Source organism: Diabrotica undecimpunctata, chromosome 2, assembly GCF_040954645.1.
Source record: "Diabrotica undecimpunctata isolate CICGRU chromosome 2, icDiaUnde3, whole genome shotgun sequence".
Taxonomy (NCBI): Eukaryota; Metazoa; Arthropoda; class Insecta; order Coleoptera; family Chrysomelidae; genus Diabrotica; species Diabrotica undecimpunctata.
In genome coordinates, this window is record NC_092804.1 from 148590155 (window position 1) to 148612254 (window position 22100).

The following is a 22100-nucleotide window of genomic DNA, read 5'->3' on the forward strand; positions in this document are numbered from 1 at the left end:
AAATTAAATAACGTTTAAACTAGTTGACCAATCGGGATGAAATTTCGCACAAATTTAAAAGACGGTAATTGCTCGATGTTCAAATGTATTAATAATATTTTATTTTGTTAATAAAAAAATTAATAAAATTTATAAATTAATGCAAAAAACTGCTTTTTTGCAAATAGTTTCGTAAATTATTTATAAATTTTAATTTAAAAAACTGGAAAATAAATATATTTTTGATCTAAAAAAAAGATATAAATATTGTTTATGTAAAATATAAGGGAAAACACGTATAGACAAAAAATCAAATTGTGCCCATAAATTATTGTTTAAAAAAACGCAAGGTAAAAATACGAGTACTTTTTCATCTACTCGTCATCTAGTAACCCCCACCTATGTGTTCGATGAGATCGATGATTTTTGCAAAACCAGACTGGGCTACAAATCTTTATTTAGGATAAGATATTCTACTACATAAATTTTATTCCTGTTTATATAGGAAGATATAATTGTCTAAAATTATATATTTGAATTTAAAAGTTTACGGGTCCCAGCGCCAGCGTTTTTTATACTTTTTTAAATAAAGGACACATACAATTTTATCCCATAAGTGGTGTATAATAATATCTATAGCTATAAACATATAATTTTTACAAATTTTAGTTATTAGAATAGCAAATGGGTAAAACTTAACGGAAAGGTAAATTTTCACACGTTATTTATCCAAAAAACAAAGAAGGCATTATTCAGATTTTCAGCAAGAGCGTGACTGGGAAAATGAAGTCATATTTCACCGGAAGTAAGAAAATTGTAGAATCTCAGAATATTGTTACAGAAATAGCAATGTATTTCTGTCCTAAAACTATTTGTTTTAATATATTTGAGTTTTATTTTCTCTGTTTAATTATATAAAGTGATTAATTTAAATGCTCTAACCTTTACAATTAGAAAAGAACTAAAGTATGACATCAACAAATGGAACAATAACTTACAAAACAACATGGGCTTAAAATGTCTCCGACAAATACTAGGTGTTCAGAAAATTATCATAATTAAAGACAACAATAATAAGGAAGAGAAGAACAAATCAAAAATACCTAAGATAGTTGAAAACTTCCATACAACCTTATAGAACTCAGAAAGCCAGTCTAATAAACCAACAAACGAGAACCTAAAAAGAATTATTACAAACGTAGGATCAGAAGTACTACCAAGTACAGAGGGATTCGCAGCAGAAAGCTTTTTCACCGAGCTAAAAAATAATAAAGCTCCAGGACGGTATGTATGCCGAGCTTTTGAATACAACCAAGACAGTACAATCTCAATACTAACAAAAATATTTAATGGATGTGTCAATAAAAACAAAATTAGTAAAGACTGACACCAGGGTCTAATGATAGTTATACACAAATAGGGGAACAAATATGACCTAAAGAATTTAGATCTATACCAATATTCAGTCAAGTGTACAAACTATTTATAAGAATTATTAACAACCATTGACCTCCAAAATGGATAATTACTAACCGGTAGAATAGGTTGGCTTCCACAAAGGGCCATCAGACTATCTGCTGATAATGAGAACTTTGATTGAGGTGATTAACTGCTCGTAATTCTTGCCTTCATAACCTATGAAAAAGTATTTGACAGTATTCGACAGTATTCGTCCACCTTGTTGGAGGAAGTCGATTACGATAAGCATCTTGTCTGGGTCTCCACTCTAAATATGTTTGTCCTTTCGGTCCTGGGCAATGTATCCTGCCCAGTTTGATTTTAGCGTAGTAATTCTTCTACCTGCGTGCCTAACACCAGTTTTTCTTCAATTTGATTTAAAACTCTGTATTTGAGGGTACATGGTATTGTATTTAATACATTACCATGTATTAAAGCAAGCACTAAATAACACAAAAAACACGAAATTTGTGTAATAATGGGAGATTTCAACGCTAAAGTAGGAGAAGACATAACTCCCAGGGTTACTGGAGGATTCGGTCTTGGGGAAAGAAACGAAAAACGAGGATAACATAAAGAATGGTATCATCGATACAGCAACGCAAAGTGGAACTGTCACCCATTATAAAAAGCAAGCATGGATGACAGATGAAATAATCGAAATGATGGACTAAAGAAGACAGCTTAAAAATAGAAATAACTCAGAGTATAAACGAACGCATAATCTGATTCGAAAAAAAATCAGGGAAGCCAAAGAGTTATGGATGCAAGCAAAATGTGAGGAACTTGAAGAATTGCAACGAAAACATGACGAATTTAACACACATAAGAAAATAAAAGAAGTTACAGTACACAAAAGAAATACACCCATAACATTAACGAATAATGAAGGTCATGCACTATCCCTAGAAAACGAAGTAATGGAGGAATGGGAAAACTACATTAAAGCATTATTTAAGGATAATCGAAGATCACTACCTAACTTAAGTGCAAATACAGGACCATCAATCTTAAAAGCTGAAGTGGAAAAAGCCATACACCAAGCCAAAAACAACAAAGCCAGTGGACCAGATCAAATATACAGCGAATGGCTAAAATTACTCTCAAATGACAATATAAAAGAACTCACTGTACTTTTCAATCAAATATATGATACCAGTGAAATTCCATCGGACTGGTTAAAATCGATCTTTATTCCTCTACCTAAGAAACCAAACGTTAAGAAATGTAGCGACTGTAGACTCATTAGTTTAATGAGCCATGCCGTTAAAATACTGTTGCATATTCTCCTAAATCGAATTAACAACAAGTGCGAAGAAATAATTAGTCAAGAGCAGTTCGGGTTCCGGAGATGCCTTGGAACTAGAGAAGCACTATTTTCTATGCAAACACTCCTTCAACGATGTTGGGAGGTAAGAAAACCCGTATATATGTGCTTCATTGATTTTGAAAAGGCATTTAATCGCGTTCAGCATACCAGACTAATTACCGCCTTGCAGAGCATCTAACTAGATGAGAAAGACATCATACTTATTGCCAAACTTTACTGGAACCAAACAGCCATTATTGTTACCAACAACAGAGAATCAAAGCCAATCAGTATTAAACGAGGCGTAAGACAAGGCTGTATACTATCTCCCACCCTCTTTAACGTGTATTCTGAGAATATATTTAGGGAAGCTTTAAAAGATCAAAAAGGAATTATCATAGGAGGAGAAATAATTAACAATATACGGTACGCCGACGATACTGTGATTCTAGCTGAAAACATCGACGATCTGCAGGAGCTAATCAATAGAGTTGACATGGAATGCACAAATCGGGGACTGTCGATAAATATCGATAAAACTAAATACATGGTGACCAGTAAAGTGGATATCGGCGCAACCCAACTGATATTAAATCAACAACCGCTGCAGAGAGTTCAGAGATTCAAATACCTTGGATGTTGGATTACCCAAAATCTAGATCCATCCTTCGAAATTCGATGTAGAATTGAACAGGCAAGAAACTCATTTCAAAAATTCAAGCCTCTATTATCCAATAACTCATTAAATTTGGAAATCCGTGAAAAGTTTACAAGATGTTACGTGTGGTCTGTACTTTTGTATGGATGTGAAACTTGGACTTTAAACGCCATTATCATGAATAAAATCGAGGCGTTTGAGATGTGGTTGTATCGAAGGGTACTAAAAATTCCATGGACTAGCAGAACCAGAAACGAAGAATTTCTTCGAAGAATGGGACATCAACGAACTCTATTAAATATTATTAAGAAGAGGCGTAAACTAGAATATCTTGGACATATAATCAGAGGACCAAGATATGAGTTCCTTCGGCTAATTCTCAACGGTAAAATCGAAGGAAAGAAATGGATAGGACGGAAGAAACTCTCTTGGTTGAGGAATTTTCGGCAGTGGACAGGTTTGACAGCGGACCAATTGCTACACGTAGCGCAAGACCGAGATCAGTATAAAAATATTATAAGCATGGTAGTCGCCGACGTTCCGTAGGGATATGGCACTCTAAGAAGAAGAAGATTTGAGGAATATACTCAACTCTAGCCTCTTTATTCTCTGTACCACTTGTAATTTATTAATTACTTTTCTGGTAAGGGTCAATGTTTCTAATTACTATTTAAATGGGAATAAGCTCCTAATGTTAGACTAACTAACTAACTAATGTTAGAACTGGAAGTACACATTTTATGAAAGGTCTTTCTTTCCAAGGATATAAAAAGATCTTATCTAAAGACTTTTCTCAGTTTTCCGTAAGCTGCTCATGTTAGTCCTATTCTCCTGTTTATCTCGTGGCCCAGATAGGTATAGATACACACTTTTGCATTTAACTAAAATAAATTTGCTTACTACATTTTGCATTTTATTAGCTGCAATATTTTTCGCCAGTACAAGGTAGGTCATGTATTCTGTTTTCTTCTTCTTTTTGTAGTGTCTATCCGTTTCGGATGTTGGCGCCCATCATGGCAATCTATATTTTGTAAACTGTTGCTTTGAAAATATTTGTTGTTGTTGTGTTAAACTGTATGTTTTGTAGTTGTTGTGTAGATTTTTCAACCAGAAAATCCATCGCTTTCCTTGTCCTTGTTTTTCTTCCACTTTTCCTTGTATTTTTGAAAAGTTAATTATGCGAACAACTCGTATACACAAGCTCTGAACGTCTTAAAGAAGTTGTAATGCATAAACTCCCCATTTATGTTGATCTTAAATACCAATTTAGACTTATGGTATTAAACTCTGGGGTATCGCTAGTAACTTTAACCTAGAAATCATCAAAAGGTACTAAAACCAGATACTATGCGTACTAGTGTTCACGACAATAATGTACCCAGAATTTGTAGGGATCTTAATGTTCCGAGTTTTAAGGAAGTGATTAGAAAGTTTAAATTATCTTATCGGGAATGAGTGAAATTATACCCAAACAAACTAACAAGTTATCTAATAAACTTGCCAAAATAAAGTTAAAGAGCGAAAGGTTCAAACCACCTGGCTTACCTACTGGATTTTAGTTTTAATCAGGCAGTCAAAATATTTTTGAAGTTAAGTAATTTTATTTTTGACTTTTGAAAGGTAAGTGATTAGGTAAGTGGTCGGTCAGATAGCCAAGCGGGCTGGGCGGCCGGTTCTCATTCGCTTCACTGCTAGTGGTTCAGTCGTTCGATCCCCAGCTCGGCGTACAGCAAACAAAAAGGTTAACGCAGCAGTTTAAAATTCTAAATGAATCTGCGGCTTAGACTAGAATATGCTGGTGTCTGATCGGCCTATGGTGGAGCAGTACGGCAAGAGATAAGGGCTTGCGGCTCAGTGATACTTCTCCATAGGTCCCTACCGGAAGGGCGAGGCGCCTAAATACCGGTGTTTATATATAAAAGGTAAGTACTCACTGAAATACTCCATACAAGTTTTTTAAAGCGTTTATCTAATTTATAAATTAAGTAAACTGATATTCATTAGAAACACTAATTGTCAATGTTAATATAAGTTTAAAAAAATTATATTTTTGTTCTAACTAAAATTCTTTTTGCTCCATTTTCAGTCCTTTTATTTCCGGTGTTGCAAGATATTCCAGTGTGTTTAATTCTGAAAAGACCTCCAATATTTTAAAGAACATTTCTTCGGATGTTCAGATTTTATCGGCTGACTTCGTTCGTTCGTTCGAAAACTCCGTTTATCTATAATATAGCATTTATCTCTAAAGATATCAGTAAAATTTTCTAGTTTTTTTTAGTACACGAACATAAACATGAACACTATAATTTTGGTTCTGGGTAGAAATCTGTTTCTGTTCCTGCCAAACGTAAATTAATAAAAAATATCTGGTACGATCTATATTTTCTTACTAGATCAATTTGCATTAGAAAGACTACTTCATAAAGTGTATATACATAATAATAAAAACCGTCAATGACCATGTATCTCCATATTATCAATACAGTTTAAACTCTGGAAAAACCAATATAAATGTTTATTTGCTACTTCAGTAGCGGAGTTTTTGTGTTTTAAAAAATATTGAATAAACATCGTCAAGTTGCGACATTTTCATAGCTTGTAAAAAGAATTCTGTATTAAGAATGTGTCTTATAATGTGTCAATAAAAATATCAATTTTGAATATGGGCCGACAAACCTGTTTTAACTAGTTCGTAATAAAAAAAATTCAAACTTAAGTTAATGTACAGGATGGCGAAACTAATATATATAACAACAAAACACTGAAAACTTTTATTTTTAGAACGTATACAAAATTCATTATAATTTATTATCACTACAACTGTTTTGGCAGAGTGCCTTTCTCAAGAGGTCTATTTTTGGTATGGTTTTACATTATATAGTTTTTAACTGAACAAGTGGAGCAGTGGAGAATTGTTTGTCTCAAGTTAGCCATTCCCAATTACGTCTATATTTTATAATTTGTTAATTTTTATAGATTCTAATAAAGATAACTTAAAGGCTTTTATTTTAAATGTGAAGAATTTGAAATTGGTCATTAACAGAATTATTCTGGTCTAGAAGTATAAAGTACGTAAGTAGAATCTGTTGTTCTATTATTGAAAGCCCTTTAGTGTTGTGCAATAAACGCACTGTTTTGTTTTCAAAATGCCAAAATTTTAACAATAATGTACCTAAATACTTTATAGAAACTCGATGCAATAGTCGTGGTGATAGACAGGATCTTTTTCTAATAACATTCTATGGTAGAAAAGTGTATAACTCCCATAAGCATAAATATACCTATAACAAACAAACAAATCATTCAATTAACAAAAAAAACGTTTATTCAAAACGCTATGGAGGTTTATGGATGTGCATTAAAAATACATCTAGTCGCTTTTAAAACTATTTTTCGTATAAACAAGAGTTTTTACGGAACTAATTGCTTTCAAAGGCGAGTAGAGCACCCCTTATTATTTTCATTATACAGAAATAATGTTTTTAAATACTATATTTGTCTAGAAATATTTTAATTTCGTTGTCAATATCGTTTCTGAACGTACTACACGTTTTTGGTACTACTGCAAAAGCATTTAGTTGTTTAAACGTTAGGTTAACTATATCATTAGTTATACACAAACTAAAAATATATATCAGTTGCTTATCTTGAATAATTTGAACATCTACTCTACCTGTTGCATTAAATGTGAATTTTTAAAAGTTCAGTCCAGTTGACGACCAGAAAACAGGGTCAATATTCAGTTCATATTCCGACTCTACTTTAGACTTTTCTTTTTTTTTCTTCAATTTGTAGCTTTCTCTAAACTTCAGTTTCGTACTGTATCTTGAATTGCCATTTTCGCTTTCATCTTTAGTGTCGTAATTAATGCCTAATAAGCATTTGTCTGTATCAAAATAGCCACACAAACTTATTTCGGATACATTTTCATCAATACTGATTAATTATTTTTGAGTTAGTGTATATTTTTGTTTAAACATTCCAATATTAAATCAGAATATTATATTCGTGGACACGCTGAAACGAACTATTACATTTTGGTGGCGTCATCAAACACAAACATACTTCTGATCGAGCCCGATCGCCAAACATTAAAATTTTTATTTTCAGACGCAAATGCGGCACGTAGGTAATATAATAATAATATCGTGACGTCCTACGAAACCCATAATTATGTGGAATACGTATTTAGCCGAAACGTACAATGATAAACAAAAAATGTCGGAAGGACAATATTAAAGAACTTTTTAAAAGAACTTTATTCTTTTAAATGAGTTGACTTCTATAATTTCACTATTTAGGGGAGTGATTCATCGTTTAAACGCTGAATATTCTTAAATTTAAATGTACACCGCGGTCCTCGAAAACTGCCCGTTTTCTCAATTGCAATTTGTTAAATTGCAATTGAGATTACAAGGAATATTATACGTCGAAAAAATTATTCATTTTATTTTCGGAGTGAAATTCCAACACTGAAAAATATTTCTCAAGAGCTCGATAACGATGACTCCTTACCCAAGATATCTCGTAGAGTCTTAATCAGGACCTTGCGCGAAATGAACTTTCGATATGTAAAACTCAACAGAAAAAGTATGCTATTAGAAAAAAATAAAATTATTTTGTCGAGAAGAAAATAGTTCGAAAAGAAATACGCAAAATTCGCAGTACTGGACGTAAAATATGTTATTTGGATGAAATCTGGATTAACGAAGGTCATACATTTGGAAAAGTTTGGCAAGATTTAAATGTCAAAAGTAAATGCGAAGCATTTATAGAAGGCTAGTGTACAGGATTAAAAGATCCATCAGGAAAGGCTTAATCATCACCCATATAGGAAGTGATATTAGTAAAGAAGACTAGTAAAGTAAAGAAATTGAAAGGGAGGATTAAAGAATGGCTTACAGCAAAGGGATTGCATACGAAGAATCAATGCTCAAAATTTAGCTACTTGACATTGCACGGTTAAGGAAAAGTAAATATCTTAAGTATGCTGTAGATGAAACTGCAAAAGATTATGGTGTCAAAGTTCTGCGTCTACCACCTTATCATTGTGAACTTAATCCCATTGAACTTATCTGGGCGCAAGTGAAAGGAGAAGTAGCACGCAATAACAAAACGTTTTAATTAAACGAAGTTAAGAAACTTTTGATTCAAGCAATCCTCCATGTAACTCCAGAGAGATGGGCTAAATGTATAGGCCACATAATTAAAGAAGAACATCGTATGTGGGAACTTGACACTCATATCGAAGTTTTACTAGAGCCAATTATAATTACACCAGATGGTAAAGATAATGACATCGATAGCAGCACTGCATCTTCAGATTTAGACAGCGAATAATATTTTCTAATAGTTTAATAAGAACATCAGCATAAAAAAAACCAAAAACAAAAAAAAAACGAGAAGAACATAGTAAGTGTGTATAGCGTTTGTGTTTAAATAGAATAGTACAATGTTTTGTTACATCAAACATTATTTTTATTTTGTTTTTATAGAATTTTATTTTGTTTTATAGGATTTTATTTTGTTTTGTTTTATACTGTTTAAGTGTTTTGTTCATTTTATTTAATAACACAATATGGCTCTTGGCGAACACTTATTTAAAAAAAGTAACGCGCCACAAGACATACCTCTGGGGTTGTGTGGAAACTGTCTTAAAATTTGCCGGAATTTAGCGGAAGTTACGCTAAAAGACATTTTAGCGTAATTTCCGCGACAGCCGGGTGGTATCAGTAAGCTTTATGCAAAATTACTTGTTTTTCATAGCTTTTTGTTTGTGGCATTCTATATTTTTAGGATAATGTGGGGAATGAGCCACAAAATATTTATTTATAAATATGTTTATTTACTGTCGTTTCGATCTCTACATCCAGAGACCGTTTTCGATTATAAAAATGATAGTAATATTTATTTTCTATGGCTTTTTGCTTGTCGTTCTGTATTTTTAGAAATAATGTTGTGAATAAGCCACAATATATTTATTCAAATGTTTAATTTAAGGACGTTTCGATCTCTATAAAGAGACCGTTTTCAAACATACAAATGACATATATTTATTTTTCTATAGCTTTTTGTTTGTGGCATTCTGTATTTTTAGGGAGAAGGTTGGAAATAAACCACAATATATCTATTTACATGTTTAATACACTGATGTTTCGATCTTTATTCCGTTTTTAAAGATAGAAAAAAAAAGTAAATAAATAATATAAGATTATAAAAATATATAATAATAAACAAATAAAATAAATATAACTATCATTTGTTTCTTTAAAAGCGGTCTTTAATATTTGAAAAATAAAATATAATTAACGTTAAAATAAAACTGGGTGTACGTCACTGAATTTTCATACGTCTTTCCGCATTTCTGCGCCTTTAAACGATTAATCACTCTCTCAAATAGTGAAATTATAGCATAGATCACCTTAATTTTAAAGAATAACATTTTCGAAAAAGAGATTGATTAATTATATCCCTTTTATCCGAATTCTTATATTAAAATGTTAAAAAGTTTATTTCTGACAGCAAGTTGAAATGAAGTCCTCCGCAGGTTTCCTATTTTTAACATAATCAAACAGTTGGAGATTTTATCTTTTTTCCTAGTAAAGAAGGATTAAAGCCTGTCCAAACTATTTGTGTATTTCGTAGCACGTGTATTTTTGTTCAACATTCTAATAATACAAACTTTTGAAAAGTTCAGTATAGTTGATGACCAGAAAACAATGTCAATATTCAGTTCATATTTTGACTCTATATTAGAAGAGATTGAGCCCAAAATAGCATTTGTTGGCCGTGAAAATTCTGCGGTTTATCTATGCGGTAGTATTATTTTCAGTGTTAAGGACCACTCCTAGGTCTACAAATAGTTGCAAAACATTCTACATAGAGCCAGTTTATCCATTACCCACAAAATGTTGCAATTTCATAGATCTAATTTAGTTTTTGTTGAACAAAATATTGCAAGTAATAAAGATTTGCTTTTCAATGTGATATCAACTTCTGATATTAATCAAATTATTTTTAGTTTACAGTATATGAAAATTTATATAGGAAACAAAAAAATATACATTTAAATAAATTAAATATTTTTTTAGAACAAAACAGTGTACAATATTCCATTTTTATTTTCTAGAAACATTACAGTTAATGGAAATAAAAATGTCTCCATTGTGCATTTAGCGCAAGATACTCTGTATTTCTAGATATGTACTCTGATTTTGCTGTTATCTTGTGTCATTTCTTACAAACATAATATTCTGCACATAATAATGAACGTAAACTATATTTTTAGTTTTTAACTCCACTCTTATTTTTAGCGGATTAATATTGAATGAATATGCTACCTCTATACGGTGCAATGCAAACCACGGTAGATAATCCTTTTATATCAGCATTCAATTGTCTTTACAACTTAACAGTAAAATTTAATGGAAATGTTAAATATACGCTTTCAATAACAATAGGATTATTCTATCCATAGAGAATATCTAACAGCTTTGGCAACATTATATTCCCAGATAATAATTTCAGTAATTCTCCCGATTCCAACTACTGCATTGTATGCCAATGTTGAAGTTTCCATACAGATATTCAAAATGTTACAAATATATGCACACATAGAAACTTATACAAACTTGATCTCCGTATTTAAAACAAAAGGAACGTTAATCAGAGATTTAGAAATATTTTATGACTCTCAAATTATGCCGTAAGTAAAAACGTATATAACAGGCAAGGAAAAGTTTTGCTTATTAAGTTTGTAATAGGAACATAAATAACATTGCTTTAAATCGTAAGTAATTGAGTAGACGGGTGTAAAATGTTTGAATATGTTAGCTATAATTCCTTAGTGCATTAAATTATATAACACAGGGAACAGCAATTTCTTTGTCTTAAATCTGTGACTTGTTTTCAAATAACTTGTAGCCACCCTTATCAGCAAAAAGCGTTTCCTAGCTGGGTCATTTTTTTCCATCCGCATAACATGCCCTATCTTAATATGTTTTTCCATATCTGGTTCCTGGTATATTCTATAAAGTTCGACGTTGTATTGTCTTCTCCACACTCCATTGTCATTTACTGCTCTAAAAAGTGTACCTTTCCTCTGAAACATTCCATGTTTTCATTACTTTTTGTTAGAGTCCAGGTCTCTGAACCATATGTTAGGACTGGGCGTTTTATTGTTTTGTAGAGTTTTATTCTCGATTTATTTGTGGATTTAAGAAGGAAATTAAAATAGCATCTGTTGGCCGTGAAAATTCTGCGGTTTATCTCCTCGGTAGTATTTTTTCAGTGTTAAGAGCGGTTCTAGGTTCCAACATTATTGACATCATCACGATAGGCAAGGATTTGCACTAATTTATTAAATATTAAACCAATGGTTGTGATTTGTGACATACGTTTTACTTTTTCCAGAGCCGGATTAAACAGTATGCAGGAGAGACGGTCTCCCTGGCGCACCCCATTATTTGTTTTAAAAGTTTCATACAGTTCCCCTGAATTTATACTCTACATTTAATTTTTTCAAGAGTTAGTTTCTGATTTGGTATTCCTAGTTCTTTTATTGCTTTAAACATTTCTCTTCTGCCACAGTGTCGATTTACCATCTCTAAAACTAGCCTGATACTTTCCTACTCTCCGTTCTGCATATGGTGCCATACGATAATATAATACTCTGGAAAATATTTTATACGCTTCATTTAGAAGCGTAATTCATCTGTGGTTAGAGCATTCAAAGATATCCCTTTTTTTGTGTATGGTGTAAAGTATTCTAATATTCCAATCAGCTGCTATAATGCAATTATGGTATCGTCGCCACCTTATTTAAATACTTCAACAGTGAAAATATCTATTCCAGGTGATTTCTTTTTGGCTAGTTTTTTAACTTCATCTTTAACTTTAAGAATCGCTGTTGGCTCCTCTTCCCTCTCGTATATTTCCCTTACCCCATCTCTTTCGTCTTCCAGGTTTTCTTCTTCTTCATCTATATTAAGTGCCTGGTTAAAGTAGTCGATCCATCTATTTAATGCATCTGTCCTTGTTGTTAATAGGTCGCCATTCTGACTTCTGAATTATCTTGTGGTTGCCTTGAATCCTTTTCTGGTGACGTTAATTTTCTTATAAAATATTCTGAATTCTTTTTCGCTGTAGAGGTTTTTTACATTTTTTTTTCTTATTTAAGTGGTTTTTTTCTTTTTGTGTATCCTGTTTTTTCTCTTCTCTTTGTCTGGTAATTCTCTTTAGCTGTTCTAGTTCATCGATTCAGCATATTTCTGTAGGCTTAATTCTTTTATTTTGTTGCATTATGACATTCATCGTCAAACCAATAATTTTTACGGGCACAAATTTTTGTTCCTATTTCATTTTTCGCTGCTGCTTCAACAGGAGTCTATATCTGTTACGGCTATGTACATTTTGATTCCTTTGCCTCTTGGTGATGTTTTCCGACTAACTTTGTTTTCAGGGACCGATAAGATCAAATCATCTACATATCGTTTTATAAAAGGTATGTGAAAAGGTATCTTTTCCTTACATGTTTTTATAAGTTCATCCAATATAAAGTTACATAGTATGGGGGATATTTTGCTGCCCATTGGAGTGCCAAAAATTTGTGAAAAAAAAATTACCATTAAACAAAAAGGATGTTAGAGTCAAAAATGAATGTTAAAATTCTTATGAAATCATCTTAACTGATCTTGGTATGCAGAGAGATGCTGGTCCAGTTATTTTTGATGCTGTTGAGAATAGCATCTAGTGGTAGGTTTGTAAATAGTGACACAACATCTAAACTAATTAATATATAATTATTCGGAACTCTAACATTATTAATGTTAAAGTTCCGAAGTTAAAGTGTTTAGCAAGTTTACTATTAGGAGCATCAATGGAAGAGACAATAGGCCTCATTAAAAGAGTGGGTTTGTGAACTTTAGGAAGTGTATAAAACCTGGGTGCAACTGCATTGTAAATTTTCAAAGATTTTGAAACTTCTGTTGTTATCGATTTGGAAGAAGCTAAATCCGAAACCAGCTTGTTCTCCTTTTGTTGGACCTTTCTTAAGTTTGAAGTAACTTTTTGTGTCATTTTGTGACAAGGGAAATGTAACAGTGGCAATGTATAAGAATGATTACATTGAAAAAAGTAATAGTTTACTAAATGAGGCCTATTGTCTCTTCCATTGATGCTACTAATAGTAAACTTTCTAAAGACCTTACAGATATCCTCACAATTTCCTACAATGAATCCAATGAATTTAGTGTTGCCCAAAATCGGTCTTGGTCTTGCAGTCTTGGTCTTGTTCTTGCGTTTTTGCAAGACCAAGACCAAGACCAAGACCGCCTAATTTTGGCAAGACCAAGACCAAGACTGACCATGTAAGATTTAAGCAAGAACAAGACTAAGCCTGCGAGACTCTTGCGTCTTGCAGTTAGGACTGAGTGTGGTTTTAGCGAGTATAGTAGTTCGGGTATATGCGTAAAGACTCTATGAGATGCAAAAAAATATGTAATAAAATTTGAAAAACTGGACTTATGCAAATTACAAACAATACCATAAACATACATACCGAATTAAAATTAAAACAACACATTTGACACGTGCTCAGAGGTCATAATTACAATGTAAAAATTAAATATTTTGTACATTTTCCAGCTGACTTCTTCGCTCTGAAATTAATTGTACATATTTTGAGAATAGCCGCTCTCTAATCATAAAAATAATCTTCTTACATTGCGACGCCGACAGTAATATCGTATCGATATTTTTTAAAATATGTCACCCTAGCTAGTCAGGAGTAATCTAAATAAACAAATCTTATCGGCCTAAGGCTATAAATTGTTTCTGCTGAGTGTGCGATGAGATCATTCGGTTAAAGAAAATTTGCTGAAAGAGTCAAAAGTAACGAGACAATAATAACAGATAATGTCGCCTACCGTGTAAACAAAATACCGAAGTATTTAAAATAACGAAGTAACGATATATAATTCTCGGTTTGTTATTAGATACTTAGAGCTCTTGTTAACGACAACGGTCAACGGGTCGGTTTTGACACCGTCCCGTCGGCCGTTGCTCAGTGTCTTTCAGGTTCTTATGAATGTTTGTTCACGCAACGGCAACCAACCCGTTGGTTAACTTTTCACCGTCTACGTATCCAGTCCCCCTCGGCAAGACGTTCGACGGGACGGTACCGTGAACCCTCAGTGAACCTTTTTAGTTTATGGAAGTGTGTTAACGGCGTTGGGCGAGCATCCGTTGTTTCAATAAATTTCTTTCTTTGTTGCCGCTAAAATATGGATTTTGATATGAAAATTTTAATAAGTGCGGTAGAAAATCGACCTGTGTTGTGGTATAAAACCACTGAAAGCTATAAAAATAAACAGCTCATGTATTAATTTAATTTAATCAGCGTTTTAATTTATCATGTACTATTCCTAACAATTTGCGGAAAGTTTCTTGACCCATTCGGAAGTAATTGAAGAATTTTGTTTCCTCTTTTTTCAATTCTTCGTAAAGTGTATGGAAAGCACCATACTTTTCTCTTTCTAACAAAATAGGATGTATCCATATTTTTCTTTTACGCTTCTCCCGTTTCTTCTGCATTTTTTATACAAATAATACGCTAGTATAACATGATATAACATATATTGCGTGCACTTGTTACTTTAAAACTGACGATATTTCGGAGATTTCATACTGTCAACGGACGCATATCCCTTGAAATTTATGAACCGTCGACACGGGTACCCGTTTAGCATCGGCCCGTTACCCGTTGAAAAAAACGTTCGTTAACAAGAGCCCTTAGGGTATTGGATAGTAACGAACATAAATTATAGTAGTATAGTACATAGTTACTTTTTCGACATCACTTAACTTCATTCCCAATTGGGCTTTCCTTTGAGTCTAATGTAATAATTGTTTTTCATCTAATCCTTGTTCGGAGTGACAAGTTTACAATTTGACATGAGGGACAAAGATTCAAATAGTTTTAGTCGGAGTAATAAGCGTTGGAGTTATAGATCTAAAAGCCCTAAAAGCAAATTTGATGAGTTTTTCGAAATAATTTTTGCATCCCAAATTGTTTTGTGTAAATTGTGCCTACATAGGAAGGTTGAAATGAAAATGAACACCAGAAACACGTCAGGTTTAAGGAAGCATCTAATAGCTTTTCACAAAAAGGAATTACAAATATTTCGTCCTGAAAAACCAAAATTCGGTGGAGATATGACAAGCTTTTTAATAACCGCTAGAAAAAATGGAGATGTAAAAAATATACTTATTACCAATTACATATAAGATCTACCTACTATTTTAGTTTGGTGAATTAATGTATTTATTAAGTAGGTATCTCTTTAATTTAAAACAACTTCTTTTGATTATCATTGCTTTTTTACCTATTCTTTATTTTTTTCTTTATTCTTTATTTTTTATTTAACTATAAATTAGTTTTTTATATAAAAGTAAAAATAAGATTGGTAAAAATATTTATTTTGCTTTACTAAGTGGATTATAGTTTGTTATCTGATCACCTAAAAAATATGTGCCCTTGATACATGTATGTGGATTTTTTGCCCATCATGTCCATCAATCCATTTCTAGGCAGATAATATTCTTTAAAGTACAGGCATGCTGATGCCGGTTTTTTTTTGTGTTTTAACCACGTTTTAGCACATGTAAGCGTAGTAAATGCAAAGGTTTATTAAGAAACAGATTGACTTCCGTGGGGCATGGTAGATAGATGAGTTGATTAGAGCATAGGCACAGATCGCTTAGATCGTGGCTTCAAACCCCACCCGATGTCAGTTGTTTAGACATTTATTAATTTGGTTGGTCTTTATTATTCTTCTTCTTCTTCATGTGCCGAGCTCGATTGTCGAGCGTTGGCTATCAAATTGACTATAGTAATATGTTGACGGCAGCTCGGAAAAGAGATGTAGAGGATGTGTTAAACCAATCTCTTAGATTTCTAAGCCATGACGTTCTTCTCCGACCTTTATTATGGCTTTATTATGGCTATGTTAATTCAAGCTTAAAATGTACTTACTCTGTTACGTTGTTCTAAGATCTAAAGTAACGTTTAATAAATATCAATAGGCTCAGAGGTAACTGCAAGACTTGCAAGACTCTTGCTGCAAGACCAAGACCAAGACCAAGACCAAGACCAAGACCAGGTGCATTGCCGCAAGACCAAGACCAAGACTGTCTAAGTCTTGTCTTGTTCTTGCATTTGGGCAACACTAAATGAATTCTATATTAGAGATTCTTTTACATTTAGTAACTTCAATAATAATGTTAAAGTTCCGAATAATTATAAGTTGATTAGTTTAGATGATGTGTCACTATTTACAAACCTACCATTAGATGCTATTCTCAACAGCATTAAAAATTACTGGAACAGCATCTCTCTGCATACCAAGATCAGTTTAGATGATTTCATAAGAATTTTAACATTCATATTTCACTCTGACATCTTTTTGTTTAATGGTAATTTTTTTAAACAAATGTTTGGCACTCCAATGGGCAGCAAAATATCCCCCATACTATGTAACTTTGTATTGGATGAACTTATAAGAACATGTAAGGAAAAGATACCTTTTCACATACCTTTTATCAAACGATATGTAGATGATTTGATCTTATCGGTCCCTGAAAACAAAGTAGCTGATGTTCTAAACACTTTTAACGCCCAGTGTGAACACTTGAAGTTTACGGTTGAGAGAGAAGCTGATAATATGATTCCGTTTTTAGACATGCTTATACATCGTGGCAGTGATGGCATCCTAAGCACGGAGTGGTATCGTAAACCTTGTTTTAGTAACCGTTTCATAAACTTTTATTCTCAACATCCATCTAAGATGAAAACAAATTTGGTTTTGGCCCTTAATACTAGGGTTATTAACTTCGAGTTCAGAGACAAGGAACTAAAAAAGTTGAGATCTATACTACAAGAGAACTCCTATCCTACAGGGCTTTTGAATAAACTCATTTTTGGTTCTCCTTCTCCTTTGCAATTTTCTGACAACCAAAATTTTCATAATAATGAGGTGAATGAGGTCCGACAACTGACACAGACATTGACACAGAACACATCAGAGCTACCACAATCTAAAATAACGTATGGTTGCCTATCCTATATTCCAGTTCTCACACCTAAGCTAATGAACATTTTCAAAAATGTTAGTGGCTTAAAAATTGCAAATAAGAATGTGAAAATGGCATCGAAGGTATACACAAAGACAAAGGATCCTTTCACAATACAGGAGTCATCGAATGTTGTTTATTTTATACCGTGTGCCAATTGTAAAAACGTGTATATCGGAGAATCATCTCGTAATTTGCACAGTAGAATAATATCTTATCGCAGCGACATAAAAACCAAAAAGATAAACGCATGTGCGCTTACAGAACATGCATTAACTTTAAAACACGAATTTAATTTCGAAGATTCCTGTATTTTGGCAAAGGAAAAAAACCATTCAAAACGTGTTTTCTTGGAAATGTGTTTCATAAAATCCAATACGTCTTGTATAAATAAAAGTCAGACATAGATAAATTGAGCAATATTTATTGTTACTTACTGACAAACCATCAAAAATAACATAAAGATTTACTTTTACATATACACACCATAATAAACCTGCATACAAAACATGTTGCATACTATCAAGACAGGTTTAATATACTACTTCCATTAATATAATAGCAAAAACTCCTAATAACTTTTTAATCATACTATTTTTGTTTTTTTTTTCTGTTCTCTATGGATCAGTCAAAACACACCATTAAAGATGTCACTAACAAAATTTTAACTATCCAACTAAATTTTAAAATGTATTTTGTCCATTATTTTACATGTGATATTTTATATGTGTTTTTAATGTTGAGTGTCATAGCTTTACACAAATAATCTCAACTACTAGTAAGTTGCAATGACAATTTGTGATATGTTGTAAATATTTACACATTCTTTTAAGTACAGTGTCTTGAGGAAGGAATAAAAGAATTCCGAAAGCTCGACCAAAAGTCAAAAGAAAGTTTCTATAACATCCCGGCAAACCTACTGACTGCAGCCCTAATAAACTGTGTTGTTTATATATATATATATATATATATATATATATATATATATATATATATATATATATATATATATATATATATATATTACAAAAGGTAGTGTGTGTTCACTCTTGTAAACATAAACAAATAATAATCTGTTACTTGAGATAAATTTCTTAGTACAGCTTACAGAATGTTTAGACTGCTTTTCATCTTAAAGAGGAATTGGGTCAGAGTTGAAGTGTGGGTTTATTTTGAAGCAAATATGATTTCCAGGCCAGTTCACTTACTGAATTCAACAAAGACGTCAAGTTATTTTGTAACACAGATATGAGCTTTTAACCAGAGAAAATTAAAATAAGAAATATGTATCACAAAGAAACAAAGAAAATATTTAAGTTGAAAGGAGAATATTAAGAATATTATTATATACTGGGTGTTCATTACATAACTGAAAATTCTTAGTTTAATTTTTCTTAAAGTTGTGCATTTAAATGTGCAATAAAATCGTAAATACTAAACAAATAATCATAACAAACTTAATTGGTAATCCTACGCTTTTTAAAATTTTATTTAATATATGGCTTTATATACACATAAAATTCTAATATTATATAAAAAATTTAAAAAGTAAAATTCATAAACAAAAATTTAACTTATTTAGAGATTTAGTAGTTTCTGTCGAGGCCAACAGGAACTTCTCGCGACTGCCTTCATCGGGCATATCCTACATATTTAAATGTGTCTATATTTTTTTTTGATAATTTAAAGCCAGGTGGTTGGTTCTGCGCTTCTGGGGATTATTTCTAATCTGCCATTTTATCTGCTGGTAAGTGACAATAATAAAGTTGTCTTGGATAGTTGTTTGACTGTTACTAAGGGCAAATGTGTTGGATTGTTTCAATATCCTTCTCTAGTTTGGTAGTCGAAAAATATTGACAGTAGCCTAGGTACTAGGGCACAAAGGCTACGTAGTTAATAAAAAAGCTAATGAACTTGCACGAGAAGGCGCATATGCGGGATTGGCCCGGAGCCCTGCTTGGGGGTTGCGAACAGACAAAAAATAGCAGCCATTGATCAATGGGTGCAAGAAAAGTCTTTGGAATGATGGCGAAATTTACCAGGATAAAGACAGATTAAAGAGTTAATTAAAAGACATTTACCCAATTTTTTAGACGACTTACTGACCCACAATCAAAAGACTGTCGGGATGCTGTACATATCTTATATTAATGTGAAGGCCTTACAAGGCTGCAGTATCTAGAACTGGTAGAGGAAAAACCAATACCATCATTCTATACAAAAGGAATTATCTCAAGGCTGCGGAGGTTCATTATGACAATATGGCAGAATAAGGATCTTAAGGATTTTTATAACCAAAAATGTTTATAAAAAAAAAGTCTGTTCGTTTTGGGTACAAAATGCGGTGCCTTGCATCTAATAATGGATATTTATACAACTGTGTTCCTTATGCTGGCAAATCTATCCAGAACAATTTAAAATAATTTAATATGAGTAAAGGAGTTATCAATATTTTAAAAGTTGTGGAAGAAAAGTCTGCACACAAGATATATTTATTTTGATAATTTCTTTACCAGTTAAAAGCTGCTAGTTTATTTGAAACAACAAGAATAATTTCTCAATGGAACACTACTACTGGCTGCTAAATTGTCCGTTAGAGAACACAAAATCCATTCGCAACGTCGCTATGATCAAACTAATAAAATAAGTGTTGTATGCAGAAACGATAATTTTGTGGTGAGAGTGGCAACCAATTGTGATTCAGTGGAGCCTGTTTTTCTCGTAAAACAATACAATCGCAAAGTAAAAAGAGATGTCTCTATCCCGCAACTCAACATAATCCCTAAATATAATAAATATATGGGGAGGTGTAGGAGTAATAAATATATGGTAGCTTGCATGATCATGAAGTATCTAATTATAGAATAAACTTCCGTGAAAAAAATTGGTGGCCGTTATTTTATAAACATGTTAGACTCTGCTGTCGTTAATGTCTGAAAAACTTTATAGAATTGTAGATGAGGAAAATCCAATTTCCCAATTAAATTTTAGGTCAGAACTTATGCGAAGCATTGTTAGTGTTAAAAAAAATGGCACAAAATCTGTTAGAGGTCGTGGTTATAGTTTATTATTTCCATCTACCTTTGGTTTGGATAATGCGGGCCACATGATTAAACGTAATACTGAAAACTGGAGAAGAAGTTTTCTCTTTCTAGTTTTTTGCGTGTTTTGTTCATATGCTGGTATATGTGAGTTCGAATCCCAATACGAATTTCCTTTTTTATTTTTGAAATATTTAAAAACCCCATGTTAATCTTATTAAATATACGTAATATGCGCAAAAATGCGAAATTTTAAAATAAAATCAAAATTTACAACATAATCCGAGTTGTTGTTTTTTTATTTTTATCTTCCACCAACATTTTTTAAAGTTTTTTTTCTATACGCGCGTTCGACGTTGGAAATTTGTACGGGAGTGAATCGTCAAAATCATTAAACATGTAAGATATAGGTAAGGGAGAGACAGAAGATATATTTTCTCTCTCTTTCTCTCTCGAGAGTATAAATGTTCCTTTTGTAAATATACTTAATATTTAGTAATATTATTATTATTTTTTAATTAATAATATGATCATGGTAAATTAAACATATGCGTTAGTAAGTTATGTATATTGTCATTTTTAAATATTATGAATATTGCATTTTAATTTGTATTGTATTATTATATTGAATTATGTTACAGTGTATTGTATTGTATTTTTATATTAATAACAAAATAAACACTGAATTTTACTGCAGAGTATGTGTGAATTTTTTTTTTGCATTTAACTCCTTTCATACATATATATATATATAAAAATATACATTTTTATCAAAATATTGATTCAGTCCTTCATTTACTATACCCCTATTACAGGTCAAATGTTATTTATATACAGCAAACGATGCACCATATACCTATATACCTAATTATGTTTCTCTTTCTGCTCTCTCTTACCTAGAGCATTACATATGTAATGATTGTTCATTCCCATTTAATTGACTCCAATATAAATTGGAAACGGTGAACGCGTGTATAGAAGTATAACTTCTACCGGCAGTCCCACTGGACGACCACGCCCGTTTTTTTTTTCTTTTGTTAATTTTCCATGTGGTTTCATTCTGCTCTTTTTACGTGTTTTTACAGTTTTTTAAGTTTACATTTTCTAAAGATAAGAATTCTTGCGATGATGATAAACTACCTGGGTTAAATTCACTTTCTTCATCTGTTTCAAACGGGTCGACGTTCTCTGAAACAAAACGTATTGATTACCAAATTGGTTTAAAAGTAATGTTAAAAAATTAAAAGGGAAAGTCTCAGTAGCTGGCTGTATACCGTAGTTTTAACAAGTTCGGGTATGTTTTATTAAAAATCTTTTAAAATACTGCTAAAAATTAAAGATACTTAAGTAATACTACAACAGACGATGGTAAAAAAATTTTATTTATGTATCAAAAACGGCACGATGTAGCCGTAAATAGCAATCGTAATGGAAAATGTACAATCGATAACGTCAATTTTAAGGTTAGCTTAAAACAACAACATACTCAGTAAGAATTGAATTTTTTATCCTTTTATACAACCTA

General features: G+C 32.1%; 1 protein-coding gene across 1 annotated transcript in view; it reads left to right on the forward strand.

The window, feature by feature from the left end:
- LOC140435031 (adhesion G protein-coupled receptor E3-like) overlaps positions 1–22100 on the forward strand; it is a 799910-nt gene that overhangs the window by 629950 nt on the left and 147860 nt on the right. The window lies entirely within an intron of this gene.